General features: G+C 28.5%; 1 protein-coding gene across 1 annotated transcript in view; it reads left to right on the top strand.

The window, feature by feature from the left end:
- The window catches only part of LOC106680291 (Golgi-associated plant pathogenesis-related protein 1), a 135,123-nt gene that overhangs the window by 100,257 nt on the left and 15,804 nt on the right, over nucleotides 1-19,062 (top strand). The gene's annotated exons all lie outside the window — the stretch shown is intronic.

Raw genomic sequence — 19,062 nt, 5'->3', positions numbered from 1 at the left:
TGAGTCTGCCGTGAGTTTACTAGGAATAGGGATTAAACGTTAATTAAGTTAATTAACGCGTTAAACGTCGATTAAGTGACGGTCATAAATCACATTGGAAAAAATTATTTAAAACGGGAACAGGAGACTTAAGTTTGTTTAAATTGAGCAACATAGAAAAAGTGGCTAAAACTGGAAAACTGCGTGCAATAGAGATTATCTTATCTTACTCATACATCTATACATATCCCGGAACAAATCAAATTCTCATTCGTACGATAACTAAGTTATTGCATTATATAAAATAAAATAAATATTAGTAAAATCCTTATGAGACCAATAGAAGTGAAGACGCGGCAAGAAATTATTGTATTGGTCTTAGCTAAGTGGCAAGAAAAGTCGTGTGATTGTACACACCAAATATTTTTAATCTGAGAATAATATTCAATAAAAGAGTTAATACGAAGAAAATAATTTCATATATTTAAAAATTAAAACTACATAAAAAAGATATTTCTTCGTAGTAATCCATTGTGTTTAACCCCCAATTCGATTCCTCCGAACGAAGTTTAAAAGTAATCCGTCATATTCTGTCATCGAGATCATTTCAAAAACTTTTAGAAAAGGTTTTTTTTTTTTCTCTCAGTCAAGATTTACTATTCTACAAAACATGGGAAAGTTCATTTCCAGAAAAGGACGTGGAAATTCTTGAATTTGCGACTGTTTACATCCTTTCGTGCTCCTGTGGGAAATCTTCCTCCTCTCCATAATGCCGTGAAGCGTTGTTCAATCAGGTCTGTGAAGAATACTGACAACTCCGCAGGGATTGGTTACCACAAGCCACAAGTTGACCTTTGAAGTTCACCGCTAGTGTAGTTAGGAAGTAAAGGAGACTAACTAATGCAGTTTGAACTATTTGTTATACACACAACCCAGCTTAGACTATCGCATTGGACCATAAGGTGAGAGGAGATGAGGAGCTTCTAAAGATGGCGTACGTACATACGTATAAGGCTAATGACGAACTCATTCCATTTTATCTGATTGCTCATTCGACGAATACTTATTAATGTTAATTAAAATGCAAATGAGGAGCTTCAGATAAAAATGTATTTTATCCCTCCTTTGTTTGGTGAGACAAAAAGTTGATCCGAACAATGCGTTGGACGAAATTAATCTTACAGTAAATAACAAAATTCATTGCTCTTCATAAGAGTGAAAAGAAGAAATACGATATAAAAATTTTTCTACATTGACTTCTTGCCAAAAATAATTAAAAATTTTCTTGCAAAATGAATAATGATCGATAATCTTTTTAAAAAGCTATATCTCGAAAACTATTGGACGTAAATAGCTCTTTTAGGGTTAATATTCAGCAAATTTACTCTTCTTTAAATAATGTTCCCTTAGATTTTCTAGTGTTGTTGGTAGTTTTTAAGATATAGAGCTCCGAATGAAAAATTAGTGTTTTTTTAAGGTTTTGGAACTGGTGCCATTTTTTATTCCCCCTACCAATACTTGGCAGTCTCATCAGTTTTGACTAGTAATTATACATAGTTTTCATTAAAGTAATCAAAAATTGGAGTGAGATAACTGCCTTTTTTCTTCCCGGCTCTTGTACTAGAAGGAACCCGACAGGCGGGGATACTAGCAAGAAAAAGGGAAGAGTGTTCTACGCTGAGAGGTGCTAAAGAGGAAAGCTAAAGAAGAAGAAGAAGAAATTCTACAGTTCAATCATTGTTTTTCTTATGAAAATTACTTTCGTAACAAATCAAACTTCAATCTTAATTTTTTAAACCTTAGTAACTCTAAAAATATTTAAAACTGTGATTATATACTTATCCACCTGATTCGATATCTTTGTCCGCTGTTGGTTAGTTTTTACTAAATTATGAACCAGACTAGAGCTTAAAATTCACTGACCCTAAAAGAGGTAAGTTCTAAGCAATTTCCTTTCATTTTTTTTTTTCAGTTTATATTTAACCATTCCGAATGTTTCATCGTTTTCAAGTTTTCCACTACGATTAAAAGAAAAATCAGCTGAACACTGAAAATCAAAACTTCCGTCTAGTGTAAATTGGTCTAAGTAAAAATCCAAATTATAGAAAAAAAAATGTGATTTTTATAAAATAAATACTAACATAGTACGTCATATAAATCTAGGTGATTTTATAACCCGTCACCCGAATATGGACGAGGAGTGACAAACGTGTTTCCACACAATTGAAATAATGTGTTAGAAGAATTAATATAGCTCAACTAATGGTGGTGGATCAATATTATTTCAATCCAAATTTAAAAAGAGGTGCATCGATAGTTGCTTTGTTATCCCATATATTTTTAATTACTAACCTTATCATTGACTTATCACTTAATCTTGAGTTTGACAAACAATATATTGTCGCTTGGTGTGCCAATACGATTAGCGGCAATGAATTGGGCACGTCACTCCCAACGCTTGATTTACGTCTACTCCGTCGTTTAATTAAGTTTAGCCTCGATCGATTCGGTAAATATTTTTCTGAACATGATACTAATATTTTTCCCATCAGGTAATTATCCATTACCCAATCATTTTTTTTTTTTGTTTACGGTCATAAAATTAATTAATTTTATAACATTCTATGTGACGTACCTATCGTATCGTATCACAAAAGCGTAGCAATTAAATCAATAGATATTTAAAATTCATATGTTGATGAGTAGAAATTTCATACTAATTAAAAAAGGTTATTCACTATTGCGACAATTAATAATAAATGGCGAATTTATTCAAGTATTTGAATAAATCTATGTTATATTCCTAATTTATAACCTTAACTTGAGGAATGAAGGCAATTAATAAGAATTTTTTTAATAAACAATTTTGATCCTCAGGTCAATATTTTGAGTCGTAAGGAACGAAATGTTTTATTTTTTCAATAATGCCTAAATATATGGGGTTGTAACAGTTTACTTATCAGTCATTTAGATACGGTACGAACACTAACATATAGTCATTAACAAAGATATTTTTTATATATGTTTCCCCTGTTCTTTCCCCATAAAAACTATATATAAAATAATCAGAGTTTTTTTTTAAAAACTTAATTACATGAAATTTCTTTTCCTTTTTGGTTCTTTTGTCAATTTTTCTTTTCTTTCTCTTTCTTCTCGACTGTCTCCTCGTTATCATTTCTATTTCACTCTCAATCATTTCATGTTTCTCTTTTCCACCTTCACGAAAATTCAATTTATTATACAAATTTAATTTAAATTTATAATCTAATCTAGTGTTACCCCCAACAGTTATGAATAAATGAAACTGTAGAAGCAAATTAAAATGAAATAACCATATTAATAAAATAACAGTATATCGGATATTTGATCCTTTAAACAGTTCTAGAAGAGAAAAAGATCACATAATAATATATAATAGAAAAATTGCACAGTAAACGTACAGGAAAAAAAAAATCAATCTATCCTAATACAGATGAGCGTAATTAACAAAGAAGCGCTGGGATCTCATAGAGCCTTGCTTTGGCCACCAAAAATAGATTGACAAGCTTCGTTCTGAATTCTAAATATCAAAAGCTGGTATACAGCAAAAAGGTATACGTTTTTTACATATCTATGTTTTTTATTTTATTTTTTAAAAAATAAATTTAACTTTTTTTATTTTGTCTTTATTCTTTTATTATAAATATGTAATTGATGGTTAATTATATGATTAATATATATTAATTATAATTGTACTTAAAGTGGAAGATTGTCACTATTAAGTAAAACATTTATCTAATAAAAGATATTTTAAAAAAATGAAACATTTAATCATTATCTTGTTGAAATATGTAGCCCTATATAATATTTCAAAAATATGAATTTTAAGATGTATCAATAACATATATTCATTTCAAGATTATAACCGCAGCTACTTACTCCTAATAATCCTACATGATTAATTATGGTCTAAAAGAGTATTGATCAAAGCTTTACAATATAAAACAAAAGTAAACTTAGATTTTTTCTTCCTAAGAAAGGTCATTAATCATCATCATCATTAATCATGAAAATGATCATCATTAGTCATGCCAGGGATTTTGGCGGATTGAAGGGCAATGAATTTCATGATTATAATCAGGTCATGAATTCTTTATTTAAACAAGTATTTGATGCTTGAAATCAGCATATATGTCTTTTAGGTTGATTTACATATAAATAAACGATACATTTTCATATGAGTCAGTTTCCCAGAAAGCGACAATTTGTTGTCTTAAACGTTTTCCCACATAATAATCTTTCAATTTGCAAAAATGAATTATATTTTTAGATGGAAGAAGGCTGTGTACAGCCCTGTACTTATTAGAATCGACTTTAAAATTTCAAAACCTTTTCGCGTATGCCTTTAAATGTAACGTCAGGTTATTGATACGTCTCGATTATGTACAAATAATAAATTTAAGTCCACGCTTAGTATTATACCTAATAATATTAATTATTACGGAGGACAATCAACAATGAAAATGTCTCATAAGACTTTATAATCATTTAAGCGATGAAAATGTAATAAAAGTCCATTAAAATTATAATATATTCAACCCAGTACGTAGTCGGACAAACACGACGGCTCGTCACTCCATAATGGGGTAAGAAATCTAGACGGATTAAGTTAAAATTTAATGAGGTTATTTGGATTTGGATTGAATTTACAAGCAATTAATTATTTAACCACTTTGCAATAGCAATTAATATAGATTAATTTTTTAAGAGGGATACAATTTTATTAACACTTTATACGAAAGCATTACTCTTCAAGCATAAGATACATACATTGTAATATTAAAATTAATATCTTCTCAGTATATCCTGAAATATCCAACACAACCATATAGTAATCATACATAACTATGAAATATAATTACGTAATAATATTAATTTTACAAAACTTATTAAAAAAAATAATAAATAAAAATTCCATAAAAAAGATACTATGCTAAAACAAAATGCTTGTAAACAAAAAAAAAAAAACGAAACGTTGAAGACTTTTTAGAAATAAATGTTGAGAGTAAACTTCGATCAAGTGTGTTTGTGTTAATAACAAAATAAACCACTCTCAAACAATCAATATAATAAATCATTAATCATAATTTTTTTTTTAAAGACAATATCTATTTCTAGGTGATTATACAATTTTAAACAAAAATAGTTCTAAGAATATACGTACGCTTATAAATTAATGATGATGTATAAACTAATTCATGATGGAGTAGAATCAAAGAATTCAAAAATTAATAAGGTAAAAAAAAAAAAATATTCGACCTAGAATTAAACAATTTTTGTTCTTCTACGATAGTACACTTTCAGACTTATCTAAAGAGACTCAAATATATAATTTTTTTAAAAATATGAACTTTCTTCTACAATAATTCAAAGACTGGAAACGACTGAAAAAGTTTCTAAAAAAAGATATTTTCACTTTTGTGTATTTTTGCTGGCTCGCTCCTCTGTACGGCGCAGTCGGGTAAAAAGTAAATTTAAATCGTCCAAGTAGGATAAAAATTACCCTAACATTATCAACCTTTAAAATTTTAGTTTATAAACTATCTCTTGTTTTTTTCAGTAAATGTTTAATTACTGATCTTGAAACTTTTAAAAATAAAAATACCTGTCCATTCCCCGCCCCCCGTCCGTTCCAGAAATAGAATTAAATACAAGCCGAGTAGCGCTTCAACTGCCCTAGGGAGAAAAATATGAATTTTATTCGTTTTATTTATTTATATTTTATTTGATTCCTATCGCTTACGTTAACTATCTATTGAACAATACTGATACGCATGTTAGAACTTCAGTTTGTCTAAAACTGATAATCAGAACGTTTTAAGAAAAAAAATAACCCCGAAAATCAGATGAATAAAATATAATATGCGACATAAAACAGATGTTGCGAACGGATTCCAATGTTTAAAGGAATTTCTCAAACGCAGTAAATGCCATTTTATACTTTTTGGGGGTTATTGTTAATTGAAAGATTGAAAATTATAGGAAAATAAAATTCTGTAAATGTATTAAATTATTGCACAAAAGGAAAAATATATACATAATAATTAATAGTATAAATAAGGTATATATATACATTGGATTAGTAGTGTTAGTAAACTAAAATGAAACAGTAGAGTTTTATAACAAACAAAACAATAAAGAAAATATAAGAAATTAATTAATATAAACAATATAAAGCAAAAGAGAGATCTTTTTAAACAAAATATAATATTAATGGTAATATTGATAGTAAATTAATAACGTCAACTGGATGAAAATGAATAATAATGTCTATTTGCCCTTACGTTGAGGAGGAAGGTCGTGTAGATGATATTCGTAGGATGACAGCAAAGTATTTTTTAAATACATTTTTATTTATTGATAGATATTACAATCTGCCACACAGTAATAGTGATGAATGATTTCATACATACTAAAATAAAATAAAATAAATAAATGAATAAAAAAAAAAAACCTCTCTTAAAATATATACAAACAGAAGAATAAACAAAATGAAGATAATCAAACTATCTGTATGAAAAATAAACAAATAAAATAACATAATGATAAAATAATATAGTCTCTAGTCACATTTACATTCTAATATACAATATTCACACAATCGACCTGAGGATCCCTCCCTACGTGTGAGGGGTAGAGCAGAGCTCAAAAGATCCCAGCGCATTCTCTCGCCGCATCACTGGTAATGAGCCAGTGGAGGCTGAGCAAGTGCGCTAAAGCCACAAACACTCAACTTGAGTGGAGAATCTGACCATTGGCAGAACTCCAATTTGTCCATTTTTATTTTAATAAGTCTCTAGGCCACTGCCGTTCCAACCTTCTAGGTGGGCTGTAGGGATGGGTGGAACTAGATGAGGTTTGAACCAAAGGATTAGGATGGTTGGAAAGGTTTATATGGAATTTTGAGAATTTGGTTGGTATGATATCAAGGACAAAAGGGATATGTAGGTCATGGTGTAGTGTAACAAGAAAAGAATTAGTAGTAGATAATAGTCTCCTCGTAAGTTGAAGATGACAGCAAAATATACTTATACATCGCAGACACAATGACAGTACGATACATAAAACAAAAAACTCTGGGAGTCGTAACGAGATCTCACAATCCAGTGTTTTTAAACAGATAGTGTTTTGATATAAAACAGCTGCACAATTAATTTGTCATAACAAAAAATTAAATATTCATATTTAAAATATATTTTATATTGTATTACTCAATAACTTATACAAATAAAATAAGTAGATTGATATCAATGTTATTTACTGTGCAATATGTTTACATAAAAATTTAAATACAAATTTTCAATCTTAAAAAAAATAAATAAAATGTTTACGTGCGTAAACAATAGATGTCGAGTATGAATAAATATATAAAAATAATAACCTACCAGAAGGATTTCCAATTAGTTTAAAGTTGAATTTAAAAATGCTCAATGCAAAAATATAGATTTATCTAATTTGGTCGTTCATCCTAAAGATTTGTAAGACTGGCAAAAAGACAAACATCAAACACAAAAATAGAAATACTACCTTAGTAACAGAACTCAACAAACATAGACATGCTGTCTGTTATGGAACACGTACGGATCTGCTAAAATCGATTTCACTGCAAATTATTAAACCAACGAACTCGACCAGTCACAACAAACAAGATCGCCCACAACCGATGAAAGATTTAAATTTTTTTTTCTGATTAAATATATACAAAAGAAAGAAATGAATGTATATATGCAGGCAAAATAATATATCTTGTTTTGCCAGTGTGGCATTATAAGATTGGCTGTCGGGTCCACTGAAGGCAGTGTCATCGAGGATGGCACCGAGTTGGATCGAGGATGACACTCGGTGTCATCGAGAATGGCATGTGTTGCCTTGAGCTTACTAGGAATAGGGTGAAAGATTTTAAATGAAAATATGTATAGAATTAAATAATAGAATTTAAAAATATGTATAGAATCTTTTGAAAGATTTAAAAAAAATTTTTTTCCGATCCCTCTAAAACAGAAATAAAAAGTGAATTAATAAGTGCATTACTTGCAAAAGAAAAGTAATTCGTGTTGGGTCTTACCTTTTACTACCTTTGGTATTTTAATGTTACCTGTTTTGTTTATTGTTATATATGAGCTATCCGTTCTAGGTGAGGGGCCTCCTCGTGTTGTATCGCATCCGAAAGATAATTTTTTTTTCTGACCTAGAAAAAAAATTAAGAACAACAAATTAAATATATACAAAGAAAAAAATGAATGTATATATGCAGGCAAAATAAAACATCTTGTTTTGCCAGTGTGGCAGGAGATTTTAATTTTTTTTCTGAGCCCTCTAACAGAAATAAAAAGTGAATTAGTAAGTGCATTCATTACTGTCAAAAAGAAAAGTAATTCGTGTTGTGTCTTATCTTTTGCTACCTTTGGTATTTTAAGGTTGCCTGTGGAAGATTTTAAATGAAAATATGTATACAATTTAAAGAGAATACATCACTTTGATTTCTCCTGTTCTTTCTCTCCTTTTGGCCATGAATTCTATTTTCTCCTCATTCCCTCTGCTTCAAATACAAATGTTTGTGTTAATCAAATACAAAATGTATGTGATGAGTTCAAACTCTTTTGCAGGAATTCTTACCTTAGAAAGAGTTCCGTGGTCCCCTCTAGTTCCCTGGCTAACACACAGATAGCAGCAGCTCTTTACTCTATTGCATTCAATTAAATTATGTAATAATATTTACTAAATTATATTCCCTGAGCACTAAAAGGATAGTTCACAAGATCCAGTTACTCTTCTCCCTCAACTGACTCTCGTCGAAAATTTACAACCCCTCCTATTTAGGTTTATGACAACCTTACAGAACCATTTTGAGAAACATTTAAACACACAAAGTAACTGGATAATTACGTGTTGTAGTTCAATTTAATAAGTAATCTCTCACTAAAACGAGTAGTTGTAACCCTTAAAACGTATTCAAGATGTGACAATAAACCATGATGATGTTCTCGTGTGTGATGACCTGCGATGATAGTGTCCCGGCTAGAACAAGTTATAATCATATGTCTTTCACCAACTGACAGCCAGTCACGCGACCATCATATCCACCATTCTTCCAAAACTCCTCACACATGAAAAGAGATGTCATTTAATTCAATTTTGTCATAAAGGTGCCATTTTGTAATTTGTGTAGTTTATAAATTCAATATATAATTTACGTAGAAGCATTCAATTTACGTAGAAGAAACAAAGTTTGAAAAAATAAAACATTATTATATTATTGTTATCTACTGTTTCGATTCAATTTACGTAGAAAAAAAGTATAAAAAGGAAATATTATTATTTAAGTGGTTAAATCACTTTGCCCACTAAGAATCCACCACATTTTGGACATTTTTATTGGATATTATACGTTTTTGAATTGTACACCTCAGCTTCCATAGCGTAATACTGTAAAGACAAAGCATCTAGCTTACAATATTTTTCATTTTTTTAATCGAAGCCTATAAGTTGGTTGGCAGAATTTTCACAGCTTTCTGAAATTCGTTTAAAACATCAGAGAATCAATTGCTCGCGCAGTTTTGTGCTGTCCTTCTAAGAGAAGAACCCGTTAAAACATACAATAAAACAAAATAGAACTCTTTGAAAATGACCAAACTTTCTTTTTTCAAAATAAATATGCATTTTCCCTTTAAAATAAAATTAGAATAAAATGATAATAAGAAACAATGTTCTTAATCTTCCTACATATTAGCACAGCATTTTGAGTCAACTTTCAATCATGTTTTGTTATATACATATATATTTTTTATCTCTAAAAGATGAAACTAGATTTGATTTTATTTGTGAAAGACAAAGTCTTGTACAAATTCATAACACAGTATGCAATTATAAAACAAAACCTGAGTCTAGTGCTCCATTACAAAAACAATAAACAAGTTCTCTATAACAAAACAATAAACAAAAAAAACAGACTGGATAATACATAACTATTAACATAATATTGATTACTCCATTATATTTAACTTAAAATAATGGGAATTCTTTTAAATAAACGAAAGCTTGATATAAATGAAGATATTAATTAGCTTCAAAAACTATTTACATAATAGATATCTATATGTTTATATGTCACTTACAAAATTCAACTTATTACATACTGTTACAATGTAAATATATAGTCTGTTCAATTTGGCTTCACCATCAATGTTCAATATATTTTCAATGTTTTGTAAGTCGCAAGATACGGCTTTAAGTTTTATTGCCTATTTTCTTTAAAGGTGGAACAATGTAGGATGATGTGGTACAAACTATAATTGAAATAACTTTTGCAGAATGGACAGAGTACTATTATATGGGGTGTAATCGCGTAACCATCACGGGAGTACGAAATTATCTTCTGTCAGCCACGTCTCTACAAAACATAACACTGAGTTCCTTCCAATAACTTCACATTCATTACTGGTAATTTTAAATAAATTTTTAAAAACATTTATATTGCACAAGATCAGTCCACATTCAATTTTTTGAAAAATATTAACCTCATTGGAAGCAATATGGTTTTGATACCGAGTGACACTGCGAGAGTGTATCTAAAAGATGAAATTTATTTAAATAATTAATCTAATTATTATAGATAGATCAAAACGAAAGAATTATTTTTATAACAAATCGTAGATGTATGTTCAAACTCCATCACGATGAAGCAATACTTGGGAAGAAATCATTGGATTTTCACAAGTTAGATAGATCTTACTACTATAAATTGAAATTTCATTTTACACTGCAACATTACGTCAGTATTAAAGTATTATTTTATTGTATTTTTTATAAGAATATTTAAGAGTATTTTTATATATACTTTGTATTCTACTCAGGTTTTGTTCTGAAAGACCTTCCTGAGGTTAATTCGTATGCTAAACTTTTGCAATACCCCTCCTTCCTTGTTTGTCAATTGAGAATCTACAGTTTTATTTCCCTTCGTTAATTATCATATTCTATAGTCTACTCTCTAAACCGTTTAGGGGCACACACAATCCCTATAAAGTGGGTATCTGCCCCGCCATTCTTTTAGGGTATATCCTGGCTACCTATCACACCTTGTATTACTTTATTGGTTCTATTGTTATACCTGCTTACCAATACTGAAACAAATTATCGAATTTTATGTTCGTATGACAATTTTACCTTAACTTGCCAAGAAATTTCAATACACATAAATTTACTTGCTTTTTTTTTGTTTTTTGGTAACCTTCTTTATTATTATATTCGTTTAATACTTACATATTACAGGGAAAGATATATGTATACCATATGATATATGTATAAAGTATCATAAATATACTTGCTGATTTTATAAAGTATTTAATAAATATACCAGTTGATCTTTATTACGAGGAAGAGAACAAAATAAATCCTTTGCCATTATTCTGAAGCAGTTCCAATAGCTTTCATACTCCAGGAATTTCCTTTGTAAGAAAAAAGCGACCAAAAAAGAAGAAATAAAAAAAAAAAAACCTTTAAAAAGCTGTTCTCGGAATAAAATATATTTTTTCTATAAAAATATAAAAAAACTTTCCTTTATATCTAGAACGTGTCTTTCATCTATACTCGAACAACCGAACAATAAGGTTCTAAACTTTCAACAATTATATTGAATTTATTTTTTGCTTCTGATCATTTTTCCCATTCTCACCCCATCTGAAGTAGAAATAATTTTTTGTTCTATAATGTTAAGGACTAAGGATGGATTTATTTTGAGTTCAATTTATTTACTTTCCAGTTGTCTTTCTGTTTTAACTCTAAACTTAAATTATTTTATTTTTTGTAATTAATATTAATTAAAAACCTTTTTTATAAATTATGTAGACGTAAAATATTTGCAATATTGTGTATATATATGCTAGTATACCCCTGCATCTATATGGACTTACAACAATACCAACTTTAATAGAATTAAGGCTGATAACCACTTCTGACAGTACCAGAGCCCAAGAGAAGAAAAAAGGCATTGATTTCACTCCAATTTTTGATTACTTAATTGAAAACTATGTATAATTACTAGTCAAAAGTGATGAGTCTGCCAAGTATAGGTAGGGTGAATAAAAAATGGCGGCTGTTTCAAAAAGTTAAAAATAATTAATTTTTTATTAGGAGCTCTATATCTTTACAACTACCAACAACAATAGAAAAACTAAGAGAGTGTCATTTAAAGTAGCGTAAATTTGCTAAAATGTAAGCCCTAATTGAGATATTTACGTTTTATAGTTTTCGAGATATAGCTTTTTAAAAAGCAACATTTCATAAAAATGTTGTTTGAAAGATCAGTAGTTAGTGAGTTTATTTTAAAAAATATATATCACAAAATCCATTTGACGAACAGATGTCTATCAGCATTCAAATTAAAGCTAGTTTAATGAGCTATAAAGTAGTTTATGATGTTTATTTTCGTAGGAGTAGTATTTTTCCTAAAATTCGCTAAAATAAATTGATTTATAGTTGTTCGGACAAATTTTCATTTGCCAAATTTATATTCATATGTGAATATGATAAAAACTACTACCCCTAGTGTCATAAACTACTTTATAGTAAGTTAAGTTTCCTTTACTTTAAGTGTTGGTAGACATATGTGCGTCTTATGGATCTAGAGATATATTTTTCAAAAATCCAACATTTTATACGAACAACTAGAATTGCTGACATCTGTATGTCAAATGTTTTTTGAGATGTAGATTTCTCAAGATAAATGAACTAACTACTTATATTTTTATGAAATGTTGCTTTTTAAAAGGCTATATCTCTAGAACTATTAATGTTAATATATGTGTATATAGCGTATCTTATATATCTCGATCAAGTCAGTTTTACTTTCTTTTGATTTACAAAGCATACGTCGCAAATATAGAAAATTAGCAAGTTATATATTTATTTAGTTTGTTTCTATTTTATAAAATCATATCATCATAGATAGTCTTATCTTATCTTTTAGTCATTCTTTATTAGAAATAAGATCCTACTTGGAATATATGATTTATTTGTTTATATTTTAATATTATTTCTTTTTTTAGCAATTGGAAATATTATTTTATTTTCTTTATTCCTTGGATTATTTTTACTTTTTCAATGCACAATTAATTAACTCCATAATTTTAATAACCATATTTCATTCCTAAGTATATATATTTCTTCTTTATATATCATACTCGTTCATTTAGCAGATCCTACGAATATTATTCAAAACCGAACCAGCGAGTTTTTTCTCTCTTATTGTTTTTGGGGAAGATGTTGGTAACTTTTAATATCGAAAATCTCATATCATATAGCATAACCAATTGCTATTATATTTTATACGTTAGATATATAATATTGGACTAATTTGAGAGAGGTATTTTATTTTAATATCATTATGATATTCGAAAAAGAAGAAAATAATTGTCTGTTGATAGGGAGTGATACCTAATAGTAAAACCAATGCTGTCTAATATTTATTTAAAGTTTGAAATAAAAAATATTTAATAATTTAAAAAGTAAGAAAAGTTAGTAATAATATTCTAATTTATCATTAGATATAAAATATTGGACTAAGCAGAGAGAGATATGTTACTGTAATATCATTATGATATTTGAAAAATAAATTAACAAATGTTTAGTGCACCTCAATAAGGTGCGATGGCACCAATACGTTATAATTTGATTTATCAGTTCTAGACATAGGACATTATACAGGGAAGATATTTTCACTACACGCAACTAGATAATATAAAAATCTTCCAGGCATTGTATCTAATTAATAAGAGCCAAAATTTGAATATTTTCTCGTTTCCTGTGTAGACTAATATAAAAAATCTTTTTTACTGTTATAAATATCAATAAATAAAAATATTATTTTCACTAGTAAAATTTTATAACGTAGCCAATTAGTAGCATGGGCCAGAATGTTTAAAACCTAAGCAGTGACATTAATAACTGAGTCGGCGAAAGAATACAAAGATATCTGGTACAAAGAACGGAAACTTGGTCATCTACGGCTGAAATCAAGTTAAGTTCAAATAACTTTTTGCCATGGTATTGTTGTTAAGCTAATTGGACGAAGAACTTGAGCTGACAAAGAGGGTGAGCTAACAGAGGGTCAGATATATTGCTGGACCAGATGTTCAGTTAGTTACTGCCCTTCTAACTTCTATTTCCCACTCTCCAGTACTATCTTCGCTCCCTGCTGGAATATACAGTACTAGACCTACATTTTATAGTTAACAGTAAAATTTTTTTAGTGTTAATTGTCTGCCATATGAGATCAATGGAACAGAGGATATTATAAACCGTGATAAATATCTTCATTTATAAGTGTTCTAATACAAAATGTAATGTATCTCATGCAAATGCTGCAAAGTTATACTACTAAGCTTGGTAAAATTATAAAATACGTGACTATCATAAAGAAAAAATATATCTATTCTAAAATTCTCGAGTTCTAAAAAAAAAGAGCTTTTTAAAATTCTTAATATAGTGATCTTATTTTCAACAATTATTCAATTGAGAAATACATATTTAAAATAGGAAGAAATATTTTTTGAATTCAGTTATAACGTTTTTAAAATGCCTCTACTGTACTGAATCAATATTTTTGAAAGAAAAAATGTAGATTTATGGCTAGTAAACAATTAATAATTTAATGAAATTTATTAATTAAAACAACAAATGAAAAGGGGTTCAGGTGCTTTCTAAGGAAGTAATGTCTAACGCCGAAAGGCTCCCCAAATCCACAGGGTTGACTAGGATGCAGTCTTAATAAAATAATTCTGTTGTATATTTTATTTCCCTTGCCACCTTGATAAATAATACAATATTAATTATAAACTGTCAAGGACAAATCAAAAACCCTTTTTTCAATTTCTTCAATTCTTTGATGAATTTGACGTTTCGAGCTTAAATTATCTCATTATCAAAACTCTAATAACATACAATTAAAAAATTTACAAAAAAAAAAAAAGAAAACTCTCCTTAAAACACATACATACATTAGATTAATTATTTTTTATATATGCTTGTTTGAGAGTGGTTTAGTTTATTATCAATTTAAAACAATTTTGATCCTTTTTTTTCCTCTCAACTTTTATTCTTTAAAATTTCTCGAACGTTTCGGCCCTCAGGCCATTCTCAAGGATACCACCTACAAAAAGTTTTTTTATTTTTATATAACAATTACATTATTTCCTTCAACTACACACTCATTTCTTTGGCCCTACCTTCAATATTGAGATCGTTTCTTTTTTAAATCTTAAAATTGCAGGCTAATTGCCCTTGTCACATATAACTTTTTTAGTTTACTTGTTTAGTTTATATCTTAGATTTAAAACTTTTTTACAAAACACCTTCCTTCACTTACATTTACAACTTAAAAACAGAACCTACCTTCAAACTTTTGAATTAGCAATTAGCCTGCAATTTTAAGATTTAAAAAAGAAATGACATCATTATTGAAGGTATGGCCAAAGAAATCAGTGTGTAGTTGAAGAAAATAATGTAATTGTTATATAAAAATAAAAAAACTTTTTGTAGGTTGTATCCTTGAGAATGGCCTGAGGGCCGAAACGTTGGAGAAATTTTAAAGAATAAAAGTTGAGAGGAAAAAAAAGGATCAAAATTGTTTTAAATTGATAACGTACATACAGTTTAGTCTAGTCTCAAATAGTTTTTGTTTCGTGCCATAATTATTTTAGTTAAGTGATTACTAATTTATTAACTGAACTGTTACATGTCGATAGAGTTTTTTGTTGGGGGGGAGAGGAAGAGGTGGCAGTGAAGACATTATCTGACGTTCTTCCGATAGAATATATATTCTAAAAAGTATTATCGCTAGGTACATCAATCACTCCCAATTCATATTATTCAGAACTATTTATTTTGTCAGAATAGATTTTTTTGTTTTATTGTATTACATATTATTGGAATTTTGAGGAGGAGCTATTTTAAGCCAAAAACGTCTAAGTTAAAAAATATTTAAATTTATCCTTGAAAAATTATATTGATACAGCATTATGACCCTTTGAAAAACATTCAATAGAAATTTATTTTTGGGAACTAATTATTTATTTTTTTAGTTTATCTTATTTCATAATTTAATTATTCTTCTCACGAAGATTAGCATGTTCCAGAAGATGTATACAATTCTAATAAAAATAAAATTCAATGAACCAAAAGTGAATGGGTTTCCATTAAAAACAGAGTAATATACTTTTAAAACTTGGGAACAATCTTCAATAAAAATTATCTTCGCTAATTTTATAACTAGTCTGATTTAACAAGTTTTTGTTTTTTAGAGAATTTCATGGCTTTTCAAATGTGCATATAAAATATTAAAGGGATTTTAGTAGAAGATTGATCAAAATCGTTGGAGCTGTTTTGGCTCTACAGTTATGAGAAAAACAAGTTGTTTATCACCTGTAGCTGCTTGGAAATATCTGAAAAACAACTGGTTTTGAACCATACAGTGCCCGATTTGGTACGCAGGCATCAATAGTTTCGAAATACTGAAAAAGAAGCCACTCATTCAACAAATAATTGTTACATGAATGGTCAAAAAACAATTTTTTTAATCTTTCTTTTAATTTTTACATAGTAACTATTTTTTTTTTTTTAAATACGAAATATTGGTTAAATATTTATGATGAATTAGGAGAAATTGATGTGACAAGCGACAAATTTTAGAATATTCATTTTTCGAAATGTCAAATAAACGCTCCATTTATCTTGCCATCCCTCCCCTCCAAAAAAAACTTTATTGGTATCTAAGAGTACAATTAACAAACTATTAATCACTTAGCTAAACTAATTATTCCACTAAGCAAAACTATTTGAGACTAGATTAAACTAAGAAACCAAACAAACAAATCTGACGAATCTGAAGGGTGAAGTGTGGCCCTATATATCAACACTACTGTTTGTATTTACACATCTTGAAGTGCTGACTTCACTTCTACCGATAAGAGTTGTTTTGGCTATTTACCTGTCGAAATTTAGTTTTTTTTAAACGAATGTTAATTAAATAAAAGCAAATACTAGAAAGTTTTTTTTTCACAATTAGTTATAAGGTATTACATTTTATTTTATTATAGAATAATATTTTTAGATATAAATGTATTTTACATAAATGATGTAAAATGCTACTATAATATTACAATTTTTTTTTTTATAATCGAACTTTATTTGTTGATAGATATTACAATCTGCCACACCGTTGTAGGCAATAGGTAATAGTGGTGAATGATCACATTCTTACTAAAATAAAATAAAATAAGAATGAAATAAAAGTACAAAAAAATAAATAAAATATCTCTTTAAAAAAATGAAAACAGAAGGATAAAGAAAATTAACATATTCAAATTATGTGCGTGAAAAAATAAATAAAATAAAATAATGATAAAAATAATATAATCTCTAGTCACATTTACACTCTTATATACAATATTTACACAATCAACCTGAGGATCCCTGAGCCCACTCTATCCCCCACGTGTGAGGGGTAGAGCAGAGCTCAAGAGATCCCAGCGCATCCCTCTCGCCGCATCACTGGTAATGAGCCAGTGGAGGCTGAGTAAATGCTTGAGCCACAATACTTAATAAAGCCGCAAATACTTAACTTGAGTGGAGAATCTGACCATTGCCACAATAAGTCTCTTGGCCACTGCCGTATCAACCTTCGAGGTGGATTGTTGGGATGGGTGGAACTAGATCAGGATTGAACATATTACAATTTAAAAAACTAAATACTTTTTTTTTTAACATTCAGTTGAAAAAAAACGTAAACATCTATACTTAGCATTTAACGAAATACAAAGAAACCTCTAATATCTATGTGTTCGTAAGCAGGAAATGCAATTAAATTTTACTGACTACTTATGCTGATGTTTTAAATTTAAAAATTCCAATAGACACATTTCTTGAAATATTTTAAATTATTAACTTTTTTTTTGTTTTGTTTATATCGAGAAAACTTGTTAAGGTTTATAATTGCCTAAAATAAGTTGATGATATCAAATTGTCTTAATTTTTTTGTATTACATAAATTACGAAAATTAAAATTGAATCAGATCACGATTTTATTTTCCTTTTTTTTTTCAATCTCAGCATTGTATGGAAATATCTTCGACTAGAACAAGGTAATTTTTTAGCCGAACACAAAACATTTACCTTTACAAAGAGATAAAGAACCTTTTATTCTCAATTCAGTTTTTTAAGGAGCTTGACAAGAAATTTATCTCTTTTCTAAGATAGAGTTCAAAATCGATGATGCCTAGCCTTAGTAAAGGTCCAAAGAAGTCCCCTTTTTTCATGCACCGAGGTTCCTTTATATAGAAGGCATTTTCTTATCTGTTTACTGCTAAAGGAAGCGTTCTTAACAACATGAAGCAAAAAAGGCGCTTTCAGTAATTTCTAACATGTCTGGAATAGTAACATGCAAAGAAACTATTATTTATTATAATACTATTATTACTATATTTATATATATACTATTTTTCTAGCACTAAAGCTATTAATTAATTAAGTAAGAAAATTAAAATTTGGAAATAAACTTAATAAACACACACTAATCATCTCTGTCGAAAAAATAAAAATAAATATGGTAAAGACAAGAAATTAAAACTTCTTATTGAACAAATGACAATCATATTGTCGTAAAAATTCCCCTAGAATTAGGAATGAAGTGGGCTGAATGAATTACATTCTCTTGCAACCACTTACACTAATAAGACAATGGAATGAAGTCGAAAATATTTTTCCCTGGTTCATTACTGATTATATTGCAATTTCCTTTTTACAATAATCACTATATTTCCGATTCCAACCAGACAAGGGAAAATATTTCTATTAATAGAGTCTAATTAGTAAGGAGCGAAAACTAATTATGAACCAGCTCTAGTAGTTAAAAGTAATAATTTTTTTTTAAATACCAATATGGCAATAAAAGACTTAAAGAAAATATTCTTATACATAGACATTTGCTTATTTATTTTATCCTTTGCGAAATTTTTCTTTATTTTGAAAAATAAATTTTAAAAATAAAATAAA

This window comes from Halyomorpha halys, unplaced genomic scaffold (assembly GCF_000696795.3).
Source record: "Halyomorpha halys isolate HHAL.00 unplaced genomic scaffold, Hhal_1.1 Scaffold252.1, whole genome shotgun sequence".
Taxonomy (NCBI): Eukaryota; Metazoa; Arthropoda; class Insecta; order Hemiptera; family Pentatomidae; genus Halyomorpha; species Halyomorpha halys.
The sequence above is the reverse complement of the archived record's forward strand: the minus strand, read 5'-3'. Positions and strand labels throughout refer to the sequence as shown.